The sequence below is a fragment of the Rosa chinensis genome, chromosome 3 (genome assembly GCF_002994745.2).
Source record: "Rosa chinensis cultivar Old Blush chromosome 3, RchiOBHm-V2, whole genome shotgun sequence".
Classification (NCBI taxonomy): domain Eukaryota; kingdom Viridiplantae; phylum Streptophyta; class Magnoliopsida; order Rosales; family Rosaceae; genus Rosa; species Rosa chinensis.
In genome coordinates, this window is record NC_037090.1 from 40,524,457 (window position 1) to 40,544,436 (window position 19,980).

The 19,980-nt window shown below is 40.6% G+C and overlaps 1 non-coding gene and 3 pseudogenes across 1 annotated transcript; all 4 read right to left on the reverse strand.

Annotated features, from left to right (window-relative positions):
* Positions 1-1,258: 1,258 nt before the first annotated feature.
* Positions 1,259-1,376, reverse strand: LOC112195543 (annotated as a pseudogene).
* A 400-nt stretch (positions 1,377-1,776) lies between these two features.
* On the reverse strand, positions 1,777-1,895 carry LOC112195533. The gene has a single exon (XR_002934595.1). It is a non-coding gene; the product is annotated as a 5S ribosomal RNA (ribosomal RNA).
* Positions 1,896-2,291: 396 nt separating this feature from the next.
* On the reverse strand, positions 2,292-2,410 carry LOC112195541 (annotated as a pseudogene).
* Positions 2,411-2,803: 393 nt separating this feature from the next.
* Positions 2,804-2,926, reverse strand: LOC112195540 (annotated as a pseudogene).
* Between the last annotated feature and the right edge of the window lie 17,054 nt (positions 2,927-19,980).

The following is a 19,980-nucleotide window of genomic DNA, read 5'->3' on the forward strand; positions in this document are numbered from 1 at the left end:
AAACCCGCTCTAATTGCAGCGATGTGCCACAAAAGAAGGTGAAGGTAACGTCGTGCAGCCCAATGACTCTGTTGGCATCTCAATGTCTGGCTTGGTCACCAACACTGCCTCATTGGCCGGAGTGATGGTGGTGTTGAATCCAGCATCAAGGCTTTAAGGCGTCGACGATCGAGACGATGGCTTTGCCACCAAAGCCATGGGCAATTTAGATCTGGGCTTGGAAATGCAAAGCAATTCGAAGTTAAGATCCCGATGATGGAGGATTAGGAATGGAGAAGGGGACTATGGTGATTGAGTAGAGGAGAAAAGGGTTTGGGTAAGAGATTCTGGCGCAGCAGTGATGAGATCCGGTGTATTATTGCTGGTTTGATCGCACCCATTAGTGTTTGCAGTTTCAATTTATATGAAGGCTTCATCTCACTTCTCTAGAGCGCTTGAACAAAAACGATAAAGGGGTGGGTCTTGTAAGTTACGCCATCTCCATCACCTCCATGCCCGGCAAAGGTAGCCCCGTCCCTATTCTGTTACTATTAACTATTCAAAAAAAAAATAGTGAGCTGTCGGAATATAACACTTTGGTCGAACAGAGCCCAAGAGCCCCAAGGCCAATCTTTTTGACGTCTTAATATATATACCTACTGTGTACAATCGCCACGGACATCACACAAACCTTCGAAGAGTTGGACGGAATTAGTACACGAGCAAAGTAGCCGAAATAAAAAAGAGCGGAAATCCAAAATAATTAAATCAAAAATCAAAAGCAAAAAGGGAAAAAAAGGGGTGCAACACGAGGACTTCGCAAGCTTAACTTCGGAGTTCTGATGGGATCCGGTGCATTATTGCTGGTATGATCGCACCTGTTAGTATTTGCAGAATCAATTTATATAAAGGCTTCATCTCACTTCTCTAGAGTGCTTGAACAAAAACGATAAAGGAGTGGGTCTCGTACGTTACGCCATCTCCATCACCTCCATGTCCGGCTAAGATAGCCACGTCCATGTTATGTTATTGTTAACTATTCATAAAAAAAAAATAGTGAGCTGTCGGAATATAATTATTTGGTCGAACAGAGCCCAAGAACCACAAGGCCAATCTTTTTTATGTCTTAATATATATACCTACTGTGTACAATCGCCACGAACATCACACAAGCCTTCGAAGAGTTGGACAGAATTAGTACATGAGCAAAGTAGCCGGAATAAAAAAGCGGAAATCAAAAATAATTAAATAAAAAATCAAAAGAAAAAAGGGAAAAAAAGTGGGGCAACAAGAGGACTTCCCAGGAGGTCACACATCCTAGTACTGCTCTCGCCCAAGCAAGATTAACTACGGAGTTTTGATGGGATCCGGTGCATTATTCTGGTATGATCGCACCCATTAGTGTTTGCAGAGTAAATTTATATAAAGGATTCCCCTCACTTCTCTACAACGCTTGAACAAAAACAACAAAGCGGTGGGTTTCGTACGTTATGCCATCTCCATCACCTCCATGCCTGGCTAAGGTAGCCCCGTCCCTGTTATGTTACTGTTAACTATTCATAATAAAAAATTGTGAGCTGTCGGAATATAATTCTTTGGTCAAACAGAGCCCAACAGCCCCAAGGCCAATCTTTTTGACGTCTTAATATATATACCTACTGTGGACAATCGCCACAGACATCACACAAACCTTCGAAGAGTTGGACCGAATTAGTACACGAGCAAAGTCGCCGGAATCAAAAAGAGCGGAAATCAAAACTAATTAAATCAAAAATCAAAAGCAAAAAGGGAAAAAAAAGGGTGCAACACAAGGACTTTCCAGGAGGTCACCCATCCTAGTACTGCTCTTGCCCAAGCAAACTTAGCTTCGATGTTCTGATGTGATCCGTTGCATTATTGCTGGTATGATCGCACCCGGTAGTATTTGCAGAATCAATTTAAAAAAAGGCTTTATCTCACTTCTCTAGATCGCTTGAACAAAAAATACAAATGGGTGGGTCTCGTACATTACACCATCTCCATCACCTCCAGCTAAGGTAGCCCCGTCCCTGTTCTGTAACTGTTAACTATTAATAAAACATAAAATAGTGAGCTGTCGGAATATAATTCTTTAGTCGAACAGAGCACAAGAGCCCCAAGGCCAATCTTTTTGACGTCTTAATATATATACCTATTGTGTACAATCGCCACAGACATCACACAAGCCTTCAAAGAGTTGGACCGAATTAGTACACGAGCAAAGTAGCCGGAATCAAAAAGAGCGGAAATCAATAATAATTAAATAAAAAATCAATAGCAAAAAGGGCAAAAAAAGGGTGAAACACGAGGACTTCCCAAGAGGTCACCCATCCTAGTACTGCTCTCGCCCAAGCACACTTAACTTCGATGTTCCGATGAGATCCGATGCATTATTGCTGATATGATCGCACCTGGTAGGGTTTGCAGAATCAATTTATATAAAGGCTTCATCTCACTTCTCTAGAGCGCTTGAACAAAAATGACAAAGGGGTGGGTCTTGTACGTTACGCCATCTCCATTACCTCCATGCTCGACTAAGGTAGCCCCGTCCCTGTTCTGTTACTGTTAACTATTAATAAAAAAAAAATAGTGAGCCGTCAGAATATAATTCTTTGGTCAAATAGAGCCTAAGAGCCCCAAGGCAAATCCTTTTGACGTCTTAATATATATTCCTACTGTGCACAATCACCGCAGACATCACACAAGCCTTCGAAGTGTTGGACTGAATTTGTACACGAGCAAAGTAGCTGGAATCAAAAAGTGCGGAAATTCAAAATAATTAAATAAAAAAGCAAAAAGGGAAAAAAGGGTGCAAAACGAGGATGTACTTCCCAGGAGGTCACCCATCCAAGTACATCTCTCACCCAAGCAAGCTTAATTTTGGAGTTCTGATGGGATCCGGTGCATTATTGCTGGTATGATCGCACTAGTTAGTGTTTGCAGAATCAATTTATATAAACACTTCATCTCACTTCTCTAGAACGCTTGAACAAAAATGACAAAGGGGTGGGTCTCGTACGTTACACCATCTCCATCAACTCCATGCCCGGCTAAGGTAGTCCTGTCCCTGTTCTGTTACTGTTTACTATTCATAAAAAAAAAATAGTGAGCTGTCGGTATATAATTCTTTGGTCAAACAGAGCCCAAGAGCCCCAAGGCCAATCTTTTTGACGTCTTAATATATAGGGATTATGTCCATTTATCCCATTTTTAGATATTTTTTTCCCACTTACCCCATTAAGTTTTTTTAATTCCCTCTTACCCAAAACACTCTAAGGAGGTCTTCCCTAATACCCCATTAAGATTTTATTTTTTATTTTTTATTTTTTTTAATACCATTTTACCCTCACCCTTTGTTACTTAGAGAGAGAGAAAGAAAAAAAAATGGAAGAAAGAGAAACCATAGAAGACTTTGTCGGAGCTCCGTCACCGGCCGCCGGAGTCCCGTCATCGGCTGTTGAATTCCGGTCACCGGTCGCCGGATTCAGGCCAACTTTCGCCGGATTCCTGTCACCGGCCGCCGGAATCATGTCACCGGTAGCCGTCCACAGAAATTTTCAGAAAATCTCATCAGAAAGTTTTTTTGCCCCCAATAGACATCTATTGCCCCCCAATAAATGTCTATTACCCCAATAGTCTATTGCCTCCTAATAGACGTCTATTGCCCCCTAATAGAATTTTCGGTCGCCGGAATGAGAACTAATCTTCCTAAAATTGGACAAATAAAACTTTGATTAAAGTAAAAAAAGAAGAGATTATATCAATTTAAAAACGTCTATTGCCCTCCAATTGCCCCTCAATAGACATTCAAAATTTTTTTTCCTTTCCCTCTGCCCCATTACTTAAAAAAAAAAAAAAAAAAAAATTTGATTTGGTCACCCAAGTCAACAAATCGAAATTCTCTCTCCCTGCCTCAAATATCCGATCAGTCCAAGATGCCAATCTCGGCTTCCGGCAAGGCGTCCCCGGAAGCTTCTCCAATCTCGGTGATCATCCGGTCGGCGATGTTGCGGAGGTCAATCACTGCATCGGAGGGGATGAGATCGAGCTCCCGGATGCTACTGGTAGACCTGTAGTTCGAGGTGTTCGGCAAATCGCAGTCATTGTCGGCGAAGAAGTCATTGACTTTGAATTCGGAGCTGTGGTCGTTGCTATGGTCAACTGAGAAGTGGTGGCTGGAGGAGGAGGAGGAGCAGGGATTGGCGAGGGAGTCTGGCTTGATGGGGGAGGTGTCGTCTTTCCGACTACGACGAGGAGGGAACGACTGGGGAGAGAGAGAGAGAGACTGAGTTCGACTCCGGTAGCTCCATCGCCGCATGTCGTCCAAGGTCGTGATGCCAAAGTTCGACGCCATCGGGGGGGGGGGGAGAGAGAGAGAGAGAGAGAGAGAGAGAGAGAGAGAGAGAGAGAGAGAGAGAGAGTCGTGTTGGAGAGTTGAGTGGCATAAAATGTAGTTTGTTAATTATGTCAATGGCAAAACTGTCAGTTTGTTTGAAACAAGGTAAATGAGAATAAAAATTTATTGCTGGGGTAAGTGGGCTAATTTTGGCAAATTTTAGTGCTTTTGGTCAAGATCCCTAATATATATACCTACTGTGTACAATCGCCACGGACATCACACAAGCCTTACCACCTAATGTTGTATTTTTCTTCTTATAAGGATAAAGAGGAAGACTATTTTTTCAAGTGTGGAACTCGTAAAGTTATTCCGAGTATTGTTTCCTCGCTCCCGAGTGTGTATCTTTCTTATGAGGTTGCGACCTTGCGACAAAATATAGGACAAACAAAAGTGTAACCTTAATTCCTCTATTTTAGTGTAGATTTAAAGATATGGATGAAGTTATCCTACTTGGGATCTAGGTATAATAATCAAGGATTCCAAGCCTTCCACTCGGCTGATCTTTCTAGCATCCTAAATGAAAGCTAATCAGCTTCCATTGATATATTAAAATTTCAATCCCGAACCCATGCTTGTTTCAGGGATCACTAACCTATACAACCATTAGAACTGCTTAGACAGCAAGATTTGAGGCATCCTACCAAATTAAGTTCAAAGTTTTGGTTCAATGCCCGGGATGTTTGAGTTGAGTTTGTACAGGAGCTGTTGTGTCTCTTTTATATATATATATATATATATATATATATATATATATATATTTTAACAGCTTATAACTGCTAATTTGTTTTTCTGGTAATTACATCACATAAAATGATTAATAATGATGTTCAAAGCTTGAAACTCTGGAAGATAATAACGAACTTGGTGACATGTAAAAGAGAGTATTTTCAGTTTTTTTTTTTTTGAAATAACAACCAACTTTATTAACTAAATACGATTACAATCGTATATAAGGGCATCCAGTATAAAGTCTGGAGCATGAGTAAACCAATCAATATGGATATTGGAATCAAAACTAAAACCAGCTAGACGATGAGCCACCACGTTGGCCTGTCGAGGAGCAAAACAGACTGTAACCTCCCCTAGAGCATGCAGTAGGCCTTTAATATCAAAGATCAGAGCTGCGAACTCGGACAGATCCTCAGTTGGGGAATTTATGGCATGAATGGCATTTAGACAATCAGAGAGTATTTTCAGTTGTTGACACCTTCAGGTGCTCAAATACCTTACTTATCTTTTTAAAGAAGGAACAAGTAGAAAATTGATTCTTCTGGTACCAAAAATTCTTGAACTGTTATGAAGAGGTTGATTATTATGCTCTCATATTACAAAGTAACAAAATTGTTTTCCTTTGCTTTCACATCAGGTATGGAATGGTATCACCAACTAAGATAGGAAGAAAATCACCAACTAAGATAGGAAGAAAAATCAGCAAAAAGGCTGGTGACACTACAAAAAAGAATTCCTTTGGCTTCAGTAGTTATCTAAGGCAATGCCCCTATTACTAGAGGTTGTATCCCGGAGTGGAATACTGGGTTTAAAATCAACATTGTGTTGGCTTCTTTTCATAAAAATTAAATAGAAGCTGCTTGACCTTTGCTATCCAAGAAAGCAGCTCTAGGACCTCTGAAACATCAACAGAACTGAAGTCACCGTTCTTGAAACATGGTTACTGTTAAATGGTTGATCATATGCATTCTTACCAAGAATAAGCCTTAACTGAAGGTAACTCACATATGCTGTCAATTGTGAGAACTTTACTTTAGTAGCATTGTCTGAAACCACAATCAGAATTAAGGAAATATTCAGATAGTATAGTACGAAGTGATAACAATCAATATAATTGAATGCTCATTCTAAAACAGCACCGACTAATTTCCCAAACTTGGTTCCTTTCCGTCAAATATAAAGTGTTGCTAACAAAAAATTAACCTCTGCTGCATTTGTTAAGTTGGAATCAGTACTTGTAATTTAATAAATATTTTGTTCTTTGAAATACTTCTACACAAGAAGGCTGTTCTCTAGTCAAAAAATGACTTTCCATCGTACCCTTAAAAAGGGCAGGCTAAAAGAAAAAGATTATGGAAACTTATAGTAACCGAGATCAAAATTTATCACATTCTGGATTCAACTTTGGGGAAAGACCATATAGTGCATATTTGGCATAGGCTAGTATCCTGACTCTTTGTGAAGCGCCCAACTTACTAGCAATAGACCTCAATGCTCCGCTGAATATAGAGAGAATGATATAAGAGTAGAGGATGTGAAAAGTATCACAGCATCTTATAAAGAGAGCTGAGGTTGTGCTCATAGCTTACTCTGTACGCAATATTGTGAGGAAGTCAGATGGCAAAGATTCCATAAATGAAGATATGTTCTCCATCTTTAGGGACTGCAGCTCTTGCTTTAATTGTTAGTGTGAGTCATCGTTCCCTATTAGGAATAGACTGCAAGGGAATATATCGTTGTAAATACTTACCTTGTATATGTGGTAGTACAGTAGTACACAATAGTTGTAGTACGATTGTAATCTGTTTATATACACCACAGATTGGGTGTAATAAATTATTAGAAAATTCACTATCTCAATCTCGTTATATTTGAGTTGGTATCAGAGCGAAGATCCGAAAGGACTTTGTCTCTTGTTCTTTCTAAATTCAGTCAGAACCCCGTTGTTAGGGTTTGTTTGCATCCTCGGCATCCGTCAAAACTTTGACTTCGGCGCCGTCATCTCCACTTGTAATCCTAGGCGTCCGTCAAAGAACAATCACTTTGTCTTTGACTTCGGCGTCATCTCCAGGTTGCTGTGCATCAGATCCAGCATCAGAGTTGACATTCCAAGGCATCATATCGGCATCAGACGAAGTTCCGACCTGTTCGTCGCACCCCAGGTCGTCGCTGTCGTCCAGAGTTGGTCGCACTCCGCTGCTATCCCCAGGCTGTCGCCGGCACTCCGTCGTTTCTGCTCAACACTTCGGCCTCGTCCTCAGTCCAGAACCGCCGTCTCTCATCTTCGACCGGCTTCGTCGTTGTGTTCAAGGCCGCTGTCGCTCTTCTCCAAGACCGCTGTCGCTCGACCAGTTCACAGATCGGTGATTCCAGATTGATTCCAGTCAGATCTTCAACTAGTCAGATCCATCTCCGGTCAACTCGGTGATTCCAGATCGATCTCAACTCGGTCAACTCGGTGAGTCAACCCGCCTCAACTCAGTGAATCAACCCACCTCAACTCGGTCAACTCGGTGATTGAGTCGGTCAACCCATTCAGCTTAGTCAAACAGGTTCAAAAAAAAAAAAAATTGTTACTATTTTGTTTGGAGACATTTGTTATTATTTCCGCTGCGCACTTTGGGATTTGTATATTTTTCTAGTGTATTATTGCAATGGGTGGTGATGACAGTGAAGGTCAGAGTTCTAAGACCAATGAGGTCCAGAGGGTTGAAGTCTCTGTCAAGAACTCAGAAGGTGGTTCTTTTGGGGGTACCAAACTCACTGGTGCTAATTTCCGAACATGGAAGAAGATTATGTCTGTTTATCTCCGTGGGATACACAAAATGGGGCATGTGACTGGAACAATCAAGGCTCCTAGTGAAGATAATGTGGAGGCCTATACTAAGTGGGAAGATGATGATGGGTTTGTCATGTCAATTCTATTTCGAGCCATGACTGATGATGTGCTACAAATGGTAGAGGAGTGTGAAACTGCTGAGGCGATATGGAAGACGTTGGGAGATCTCTATACAAATGAGTCTGATTTTATACAGGTTCATGAATTGATGTGCAAAGCTGCTAATATGCAACAGAATGGGCAACCAGTAGCTGTGTATTTCACTAAGCTGAAGAATGTATGGGCTGAAATTGATCAGAAGCGTCCTTGCAAGATCAAGAATCAGGAAGATCTTGTGTGGTACCAGAAAGAGAAGGAGCTAGAACGGGTTCATGTGTTCTTGAGAGGACTTGATGAGAAGCATAGTAGTGCCAAGGGAGAATTGCTCAGAATGCCAGACCCTCCTAGTTTGAACACAGCTTTTACATACATCCGCAAGGATGAGTCTCAACAGGAAAGTGTCAAACATGCACAGGTTGAAGTCTCTAGCCTAGCCATTCAGGCCAAGTCACCGGCCCCTTTCCTTCAGCAGCAGAATTCAGCCCCTCTTCATCAGCAAGGTTTCCCACAAGGCTTCACCAATCGCGCTCGTCCTCAATGTTCTTATTGCAACGACTTTGGGCATGTTCGAGAGACTTGTTGGAAGTTGAACCCTCACCTGAAACCGAAAAAGCAAGGTTATCGTCCTAAGGCGAAAGCAGCTGCTGTTCAATTAGTCCAAGAACCAGATTTCTATGGCGTAGCTGGCCAAGATCATCATACAGCAGGTGGAGCTACTCCTACAGCCTCTATAGCTGGTCGAGGTAAAATTGGTATGGCTTTAAAGGTTTCTCACTTTGTTGGTTCTGATACATGGATTATTGATTCTGGTGCCTCCGATCATATGACTTATGATAAATCATATTTTACTGAGTTGTCTTCCCCACCAGTGTCCTATGTCACCAATGCCAATGGTGAGGCTTTTCCTGTGTTAGGTTCAGGGTCAGTGCGTATTACTCCTACCTTAGAACTTCATAATGTGTTATATGTGCCTGACTTATCTCATCACTTGATATCTGTCCCACAATTGAACATTGAGTCTAAATGCTCTGTAACCTTTTATCCTATGTATGTGATTTTTCAGGATCTTCTCACCAGGGAGATAGTCGGTCGGGGGTATCTGAGGGGCCGGTTGTTCCATCTGGATCAGACATACGCAGGAGAGAAACCAGGAGCACCGTCCCGAGCCTTTGACTTCGACTTCTGATAAGCTAAGTGAGATTTGGTTGTGGCATCGCCGTTTAGGGCATCCATCTTTTAGTCTTATGAAGAAAACCATGCCTACTCTGTTTATTGGTGTGGATGAGTCAATTTTACATTGTGAAACATGTGTCTTGGCCAAGAGTCATCGTGCTACTTATTCTCCTAGTATTTCTAATAAAAGTGTTATTCCCTTTGAGTTGATTCATTCTGATGTTTGGGGTCCTTCTAGAGAGCCTACTGTATCGGGTATGCGATATTTTGTGTTGTTTATTGATGATTGTACAAGATTGTCATGGGTTGCTCTTCTTAAAACCAAAGCTGAAGTCTTCCCCGCTTTTCAAACCTTTCGTAATCTTGTTCAGACACAATATCATAGCACCATTAAAGTCCTTCGTTCTGACAATGGGGGGAGTATGTGAATCATGTGTTCCAAGAATTTTTTCAAAACCATGGGATTGTTCACCAAACCACGTGTCCACAAACACCAGAACAGAATGGAGTGTCCGAACGGAAAAACCGTCATTTACTTGATATGGCTCATGCCCTTCTTTTTAGTGCTCATATGCCTAAGTATCTTTGGGGCGATGCTATACATGCTTCCTCTCATCTTATCAATCGTCTTCCATCTAGTGTCCTTCAGGGCAAAATTCCTTTTGAGGTTCTCGCCTCTCTTGTCTCCTTACCATCTTTTCACAATCTTCCAGCTCGTGTTTTTGGTTGTGTTGCCTTTGTCCATGTACCAAAACATCAGAGGTCTAAGTTAGATGCCCGAGCCCTTAAGTGTGTGTTTGTTGGCTATGGAGGTCATCAGAAGGGGTACAAGTGTTATCATCCACCCACCAGAAAGTATTATGTCACTATGGATGTTACTTTCTTTGAAGACATGAGTTATTTCTCCTCTTCAGATACAGCTCTTCAGGGGCAGAATTCATATTTTGAAGAGCTATATCATGGAGAGGGGGAGGAATCAGAGGGAGAAGGAGAAGGCACACAGCCAGGAGGTATTTTGACGGATCCGGTTGAAACTATTAGCTCGCCTCCTCCAGCAGCAGAAGCACCAGTTTCCATCACTCAGAATGAGGTTGAAGACACAACTGCCCCTCCTGCCATCGCTTCTACCCCTGACCCACAGCTTCCTGGTACTGAAGATCATCCATTTGAGGTATGTCCATCCACTGATACTAGTAGTAGTGAGTCTAATGTTGAGCAATATGTGTTACCACATAGGACCACTCGAGGTCACTCAGCCAAAAGATATGAACCTACTCTTACTGCCAAATCAACATATCCAGTAGCCAACTATATGTCCACTAGTAGGTTGTCTAAGTCATATGCATCATTTGTGAATCAAATATCTGCTGTATCAGTACCTAACAAAGTGCAGGATGCATTGGGGGATCCAAAGTGGAGGAAGGCTATGGATGAAGAGATGGAGGCGTTGCAGAAGAACAGTACTTGGCAACTTGTGTCTCCACCACAAGGCAAGAAGGCTGTAGGCTGTCGTTGGGTGTTTACCGTGAAGCATAATGCAGATGGATCAGTGAATCGATACAAAGCACGTCTTGTAGCAAAGGGATTTACTCAGACGTATGGTATAGACTATGATGAAACTTTTGCTCCTGTTGCCAAGATGAATACTATTCGGGTTCTGCTCTCGTTCGCTGCTAGTTTAAACTGGCCACTCCGACAATTTGATGTCAAGAATGCATTTCTTCATGGAGAGTTAGCTGAGGAAGTATACATGTGCCTCCCACCAGGGTATGTAGTTGCTTCTCCTGGTGAGTTTGTATGCAAATTGAGAAAATCTCTGTATGGTCTCAAACAGTCACCTCGTGCTTGGTTTGGAAGATTTTCACAGTTCATGCGGAAGGTTGGTTACAGGCAGAGCAACTCAGACCATACCTTGTTTCTCAAGCATCAACAGGGGAAGGTAACAGCTCTAATTATCTATGTGGATGATATGGTAATCACTGGTAATGACACTATTGAGATGGATAGACTGCAGAGACAGCTAGCTTCTGAGTTTGAGATGAAGGACTTGGGTGAGCTTAAGTACTTCTTAGGAATTGAGGTAGCCAGGGGGAGAGAAGGAATCTATCTGTGCCAGAGGAAGTATGTTCTTGACTTGCTGACAGAGACAGGTTTATTAGATTGCAGACCTATTGATACTCCTATTGAGCAGAACCATGGTTTAGCTGAGTATCCAGATCAGGTACCTACTGATCGAGCTCGCTATCAGAGGTTAGTTGGGCGCTTGATTTATTTGGCTCATACCAGACCTGACGTTGCGTATGCAGTGAGCGTGGTGAGTCAGTTCATGCATAATCCGAGTGAGAGTCACATGGATGCTGTTATGCGAATTCTGAAGTACTTGAAGTCAGCTCCAGGTAGGGGAGTACTATTTTCTAAACACAACGACATTCTTGAGGTTTGTGGCTTCACAGATGCAGATTGGGCTGGAAATATCACAGACAGGAGGTCGACATCAGGTTACTTTACCTTTGTGGGAGGTAATTTAGTTACATGGAAGAGTAAGAAACAGAAAGTTGTTGCACGTTCTAGTGCTGAGGCGGAGTATAGAGGTATGGCTCACGGAGTGTGTGAATTGTTGTGGCTGAGAAATCTGTTACGTGATCTAGGTTTCATGCTCAAAAATTCCATGCAGTTGTATTGTGACAACAAGGCAGCTATTGACATATCACAGAATCCAGTACAGCATGATCGTACTAAGCATGTGGAAGTTGATCGTCACTTTATAAAGGAGAAGCTAGATGCCAAAATCATTAGCTTTCCTTTTGTTCCAACTGAAGAGCAACTTGCAGACGTACTTACCAAAGGAGTTTCCAGGAAGGCATTTTATGACTCACTAAGCAAGTTGGGCATGGTTGATGTATATGCGCCAACTTGAGGGGGAGTGTTAGTGTGAGTCATCGTTCCCTATTAGGAATAGACTGCAAGGGAATATATCGTTGTAAATACTTACCTTGTATATGTGGTAGTACAGTAGTACACAATAGTTGTAGTACGATTGTAATCTGTTTATATACACCACAGATTGGGTGTAATAAATTATTAGAAAATTCACTATCTCAATCTCGTTATATTTGAGTTTAATTTCCTTCTCTCTTTAGTTGACATTCCTTTCCCAAGAGCCGATGTACTGCAAGACAGGGTAAAAGTGTCATTAATTTGCTCATGTAATTTGTCAACATGTTGTATTGGCTCAAGCTTTTGGAATCGTGATAAACCAACCAACATAATCATATTGAATATATGTATATGAATACACACACACAGTTGGCTACAATATTGTAGGATATATTGATTATGAAGATATAAAAACATATGAAAAAAGTGCATCTGACAAGTGCATCCATGAGTACACACAATCATTAGTAGATAGATAGATAGATAGATGAAGGTGAATATAAATTGAAAGAATGAGAAACCAATAGGCTGAAGTGATGATTTCATTGATACAGAATCGTTTCCTTTATACAAGTGTGATTACAATTAGTTCCTACAAGTCAAGAACCAGTTTACTACCTATGTTATACATAGAAGGAAAGCTACAGCTATTGTACAACTAACATCTAGGACAATCAACTTTAATATAGAAGATATGACAGATTAGTTTCCTTACACTCCCCCTCAAGTTGGAGAGTGGATGTCTTGCACTCCCAACTGGCGAATCATAGGAACAACGATATCTTTCCCCAAAAGTTTAGTAAGAACATCGGCAAGCTGATAAGCAGAATTCACATACCTCGTGGCCACAGAACCATCTAGAATTTTGTCTCTAATGTAGTGGCAATCCATCTCGATGTGCCTAGTTCGCTCATGAAATACGGGATTGGCCGCAAAGTGTAGTGCAGCCTTGTTATCACAAAACAGCAAGGCTGGTTCACGAAGAGATAGGCCTAGATCTCTAAGCAGATAACGTAACCAAGTCAACTCGCAACATGTTCCTATCATAGCACGATATTCCGCCTCTACTGAAGACAAAGATACTTTTTTTTCTACGCTTTGACCTCCAAGAAATCAAAGAAGGTCCAAGAAAAACAAAGTATCAGGTGGTAGATCTTCTAGTGACAGGACACCCCGCCCAATCAGAGTCACAATAAGCTCTCGACTTCAGATCATTAATGGAAGAAAAGAACAAACCTTGTCCAGGAGCACCTTTTAGATAACGCACCACTCTCAATACTGCCTCCCAATGCATTTTTCTGGGTTGGTTCATGAATCTTCTTAGGACATGGACTGCATAAGTGATGTCAGGTCGAGAAACAGTGAGATATATAAGCCTGCCAATTAACCTTCTGTACTTTCCGGGGTCTTTGAGCAAATCACTATGATCAGACAACTTTAAACCTTTCTCCATGGGAGTATCTGCAGGTGCAGCTCCTAGTAACCCTGCGTCTTCAATAATCTCCAGAGCATATATACGTTGACATATAAAAATTCCACGTTTAGAAGTCGAAACTTCAATACCAAGAAAATACTTCAAGTCTCCAAGATCTTTGAGACGAAATTGACTATGTAAAAAAGTTTTAAGTCCAACAATAGTCTCCAAATCATTCTCGGTAATCAATATGTCATCCATAATCAAAAGCACAGTAAATGAATCCCCATGCTTTCTAGTGAACAATGAATAATTAGCTTTAGATTGGACGTACCCGGCTGACCGTACAACATCAGAAAATTTCTCAAACCACTGACATGAAGCTTGCTTCAAACCATATAAAGACTTGTGTAATCGACATACCAGATGCTCCTCCCCCTGTCACCGAAGACCAGGCGAAGGAGACATGTAAATTTCTTCCGTCAAATCACCATGGAGGAACGCATTGTTCACATCCAATTGATACAATTGCCAACCACGAGTTGCAGCCAAAGCCAACAAACAACGAATAGTAATGATTTTGGCAGTAGGGGAAAAGTCTCCTGATAATCGACCCCTTCCAACTGAGTAAAATCCTTAGCAACCAGGTGGACTTTATACCTTTCAACGGAACCGTCGACTTTGTGTTTCACCTTATAAACCCAACGATAGCCAATAGGGACCTTACCGGCTGGAAGTGGAGTCAGTGTCCAAGTTCTGTTGGCTTGAAGATGATAGGAGCATTTTAATGCGACGTTTTAACTGCATTTCCCTGTACTTTCTGCGTTATTTCCTTAATAAAACTCTGTTTAGGAAAGTTTCCATTCTTTGATTGGGAAAGTTCCTATTTGTAGAAAGTTTCTATTTTTGTAGTTTCTATTTATCATTTTTAGTAAGTTTCCATTTTCGGTAGTTTCTATTTTTCATTTTTTAGAAAGTTTCCCATTTTCAGTTTAGGAAAGTTGCCATTTTTCATTTTAGGAAAGTTTCTATTTTTCTTATTAGTTTCTATTTTCAGGACCTCCGAGCTAAAAAGTGGAAATGAACTCACAAATGGAAAGAGGAGCTTGCGAAAGTCAAGGGGAGTAAAAATGAAGAACAATGGGCCACAGAAATGAGCAGAAATGAAGAAAAGAAGTTTTCCTGGTCCAACCAGGAAACCCTGCAAAAAGGAGGAAAGCTTACCTATGAAGTTTCCAACGTTATCATGAAAAAGAAATGGAAAAATGAAGTGTTATGACGTTGGAAGGTGACAAGGCTTGAAGTTGAAGCAACAAGGCCCAAGAACTCTCAAGAATGAAGTGGATTTTCGGCAAATGGATCAAAGGCCCATTAAGCCCATGCAAGTAGGGTTTATGACGCATGAATAAACCCTAGGGGAGAATTTGCCGTCCAAAGCAAGAGAGAAACAAGGAAGTTGGCGTTAAAAATCAGAAAATAAGAAGAGATTTTCTAGGGAGATTTTCTAGGGCTATTTTTATGGAAAGAAAATACTTGGAGATAAACCCTAGAGATATTATTGCCGTGGAATTCCAAGAGGAAAAGAAGGAATTGCCGTGAATTAAAGAAGAAACCCTAGAGAATTCGGCAAGGAGATATTCAAGGGAGAAATAAAAGGAAAGAGAAAAAGGTGGAGACCAAGAAAAGCTCAAAAGAAGTCTAGATTCATCCCTAGAATTCCTAAAGGAAGTTTGGCCGAAATTAAACAAGAAAAATCAGAAATAATCTCAAGGAATTTCGGCAATATTTCTAGGGAATTAAATGGAATTTTGTGATTGGTTGAACCACCTCATAGGGCTTATGTGGCAAGAATTCATTGGAGGAAATTATGTGGAGGAAGCAAGCACATGCCGTGAACTTCTCTAGGGTTTTGGACGGCTTGGACACCTAGGGGCCGTCCCCTATATATACTCACACATTCTCAACGTCAAGGAGTTCCCACTTTTACGTTTACACTTTGAAAAAAATCAGAAAAACTCTCTCTAGCTAGCCGTGCTCTTCTCCATCCTCTAGGGCAACCACGAAGTTCAAGCAAGGCCAAGGAAGAAGAAGACAAGCCGTGCACATCATCCATCACCATCCTTGAAGATTGCTTTCGAAATTCAAGAGACCATTCATCACTTCATTCATCTCATCTTCATCACGGTGTAATCCGATTCTCCTTGTACCTTTGCTTTGTATTTTCGTTGGTTTTGCCTTAGTTGACACATATGTATGAACAAGTGTTGTTTTCTGAAATTTTATGATTAATTGTTAATTTTCAGATTCATATATTGTGATTTATGGTTGCTTTTGTGTGAGTGTTTGATTAAATTTGCATGATAGAAATCTTTTGTATGATAATCTTGAATGGTTCGAAACATTTAGGGTTTTTATGTGAATGTTGCTACGAATTTGAGAACATGGATCAACTTTTTGGTTTTGTTTTCTTGAATCGATAAGTAGTAAAGGTTTTGTACAAAAACCGAATTTAATCAAAGAAGATTGCAATTAGGTGGACTTTTTCATACTAAGTTGCACATTTGAGTTGATAGCCTTTCTGGGTGCTTAATGCGTTAAACATGACTTGATTGACTAGCTTTCTAGGGTTTGATTGCATGTTTGATAGGAGTAATCTAGGTGCTTTCACTTAGGTTAATTAGCATTGAAAGTAAAATATGGGAAATTGTTTGCTTATGAACGTTTCACATGATCAACTCCTCTTGCATGACTATGATGAACAATGATGAACTTGAATTGATTTTAATTATATATTTCGGTTTGATCTTTGTTCTTGCATTTCATTTGTATTTTTATGTTTTTGCATTTTAATTATTTTGTTAGCTTAGCTTTTATTTTCGAAAAAAGAAAACCAAAAACAACAAAATCCCCCCTATCTTCGTAAATAATGTTTATAATTGTAAATACCTTTGTGAATATTATACTTTGTTTTAATTTTAATTGTTTGTTTGTCCTACATTGACAGGTGTACCCTCAATCCCCGGAGAACGATCCCTATTTACTTTATACTACTAATGACATTTCAGGGTTAAATTGGTCGCTCAACAAAAGTGACATCAATTTTTGGCGCCGTTGCCGGGGATTGAAAAATCATTTGCCATATTGTGAATATTTGTTTTGTATATTGTGACCGAAAAAAAATTACTTGTTAATTATTTTGTAATTGTCGAAAATTAGTAGATTAATTACTTAGGTTGTTATTTATATTATTGAATACGAATTTTAATTGTAAGTTGTAAATTAAAGAAGGAATAGGTGAAGTCGTGTTTATTAATATTGGCCTAAACCCCTTATTGGTACCTAGTTCAGGTCCCTTAAGGTTGAGGGCGGCCTTTATTAACATTCATTGAACTGTCTTCACACTTAGGACCTTTTATATCCAAGTAAGTATAGCCTATGTGGGATGGTGTCTAGGAAGGGGACAACGCTCATGACTGGTTCTTGGATTCAGAAGTGCTTACAAATGGGCGTAAACCTCAATGAGGGAGTAGCCTATGCCAAAATGGATCCTACCTCTTGTGTTCGTCCTCCCCTACCTGGCCATTTCAGTAAGGTTGCCCAAAGGATGTAGGAGGGACTTAGTGTCTTGACGACTATACTTGGGCCGCACGTCCTCTTGATTTACCGCTTGGAATTGAATTTGAAATCAATGGTATATATAACAAATGAAAATATTATGATTCACTAAGGTATATTGGATTAAACATAGTCTTGAAAAGGGTAGCTGTTTCAGTCCCATTGCACATCGAGACTCCCTGTTCCCGTACCTAAGTGTTGAAAATAATTGTAAAGAAAAGGAAGAAAAACAAATATTTGTAAGTATTTTCGTAAAAAAAAAAAAAAAAAAAAAAAAAAGTGTACAAAGTGTGACGTTTTGTTGTGTAAAAGTTGTGTTTACAATGTGTCAAATTTTGTTAAACAAAAGAAATTTAAAGAATTAATTGTAAATATTGTTAAATTCTTGATTGTTATAAGTGTGTAAAATCGTATGAGTAGATAAGGGCCCTTTTTGTTAATATTGGCCTTAACCCTTCATTAGTACCTTTCTAAGGTCTTATGAGGTTGTGGGCGGCTTTTATTAACATTTGGAGAACTGTCTAACACATGAGTTCTTTTCAAGCTGAGTAAGGGGCATATAGGTGGTGTCTTAGGTTGAGACCCTGGGTGATGGGTTCAAATTGGATCTCAGAGACACTATAGACTGTGCGTAAACCACAATGTGGGAGTAGCCGATAGGGGCCTAAACCTCAATGAGGGAGTAGCCTCCGTAGTGTCACCAAAATGAGTCCTCCCTCTCACTTATCTCTTAATCTGGCCATCTAGCCTTCTGAAACAAAGGAAAGTGACTTATGTCTAGGCGACTATCCCTAGATCGTATCTCACCAATAGTAGTGGTTTCTATTGGGCTCGACTTACAACTTGTAATCAATTGAAATATTAACTTTATTTTGTAAAGATTATAAGATACTTGAACATAACCTCCACTTGTAAATTGTGTTGTTTTGTACATTTTATACTTGTATAAACTTCTTACGTGGTTTATTTGTGAAAAGATTGTGGATAGTCTTTAATTTATACTCTATTTTATACTTGTATAAATCATAAATAGTAAAGTCGTGAATAGTAACTTGTGAATAGTGACTCGTGAATAGTAACGTTGATGTATAAATCACTAATTTGTAATTAGTTTACTTTATACTTTGCTAACTTCTTTGAATTCTGATGATGTTCAGGAATCCTATGAATGACCGAGCCTTTTAGACCATCTACAATAAAGGAAATTGAAGCAAGGCTCGCTCGTTTGAAGGGTCCTTCGCTCCTCGAGTTCACAAGCCCTTCTCCTTCAACATACAAAGAGTACACATTTAACGAGCAAGGGAAGCAGACCTACTGTTCTGAGGAGTCTACATCACCTACACCAAGTCCATCTCCGCCTTCACGTTCACCTTCACCTATGGTTTCGTCCAACTCTACACCACCTTCACCACCACCTGAAGAAGTCGAAGAAGAGAGAATGGCATCTATTAGGGAACTCTCCACCGCAACTGTTGAAGGAGGACCCCCTATAGGCATAGTATACCCTGCCCCTGCAGCTGGAAGACAGGCAGAATTCGAGCTTAAAAGTGGATTGTTGCACAAGCTCCCTATCTTCCATGGACTTAATATGGAGGATGCTAACAAGCACGTACGAGAATTCCAATCTGTTTGTGCAAACATGCAACCACAAGGGGCGGATGAAAACCTTCTTAAGATGAGAGCATTTCCATTCTCTCTAGCTGATAGAGCCAAGGATTGGCTATATGAACTTCCTGCAGGACGTATCACATCATGGGAAACAATGAGAAAGGCCTTCTTGGAGAAATACTTCCCAGCTTCAAAGGTCATCACACTTAGGAAGAAGCTTAGTGGAATAGAGCAAGCCCATGATGAGTCATATGCTGCGTACTATGAGAGGTTCAACTCCCTACTTGCACAGTGTCCTCAACATCAGATGAAGGATGAGACCCTACTTACATGTTTCTATGAAGGACTCTTACCCTTGGAAAGGCAAATGCTTGATGCTGCAGCTGGAGGAGCTTTTGTGGATAAGTCACCTGCGATTGGGAAGGAGCTTATAGCTAATCGTGCCCTAAACTCCCAACAATATGAGGGGGTAGGACACTCTACTCGTAGGGTGCATGAGATGAGCAAGAACACTGCCATTGAAGACCAACTGAATAAGCTTACCCTCCTCATGAACCAAGTGGTAAGTTCCAAGGGACCAAGTGCAACAATAGCTTGTGGGGTATGCTTTATGCAAGGGCATGTTACAGATCAGTGCCCCCAACTTAATGAAAATGGAGGATGGGAATCTGCTAATGCTATTGGAGGATACCAAGGAGGATATCAAGGAGGACCTCAACGTCCTAGGCATGACCCTTATTCAAATACTTACAACCCAGGATGGAGGGACCATCCCAACTTCAAGTGGACCAACAATGATAACGTTCAGAATCCTCTTGGAGGGAATTTCCAACGTCCACAAGGGCCTTCATTCCAAGGGTCATCTTTTCAAAGGCCTTACATGCCTCCTCCTCAACAGAATTCAGGATCTTCCATGTCTCACTATGACAAAACGTTGGAGGCCTTGACTAGTTCTACCCAAGCCTTGACAAACTCTACACAGGCTTTGATTCAAGGACAACAGACCCACACCAAGGACATTGCAGAGCTCAAGAAGCAAATGGGTCAAGTTGTGGATTTCATGAGCAAGATCCACGAAACTAGCAAGCTCCCTAGTAATACAATACCTAACCCTAATGTGGAGAATGCATCAGTTGTGACTACAAGGAGTGGAAGACCATTTGTGGATCA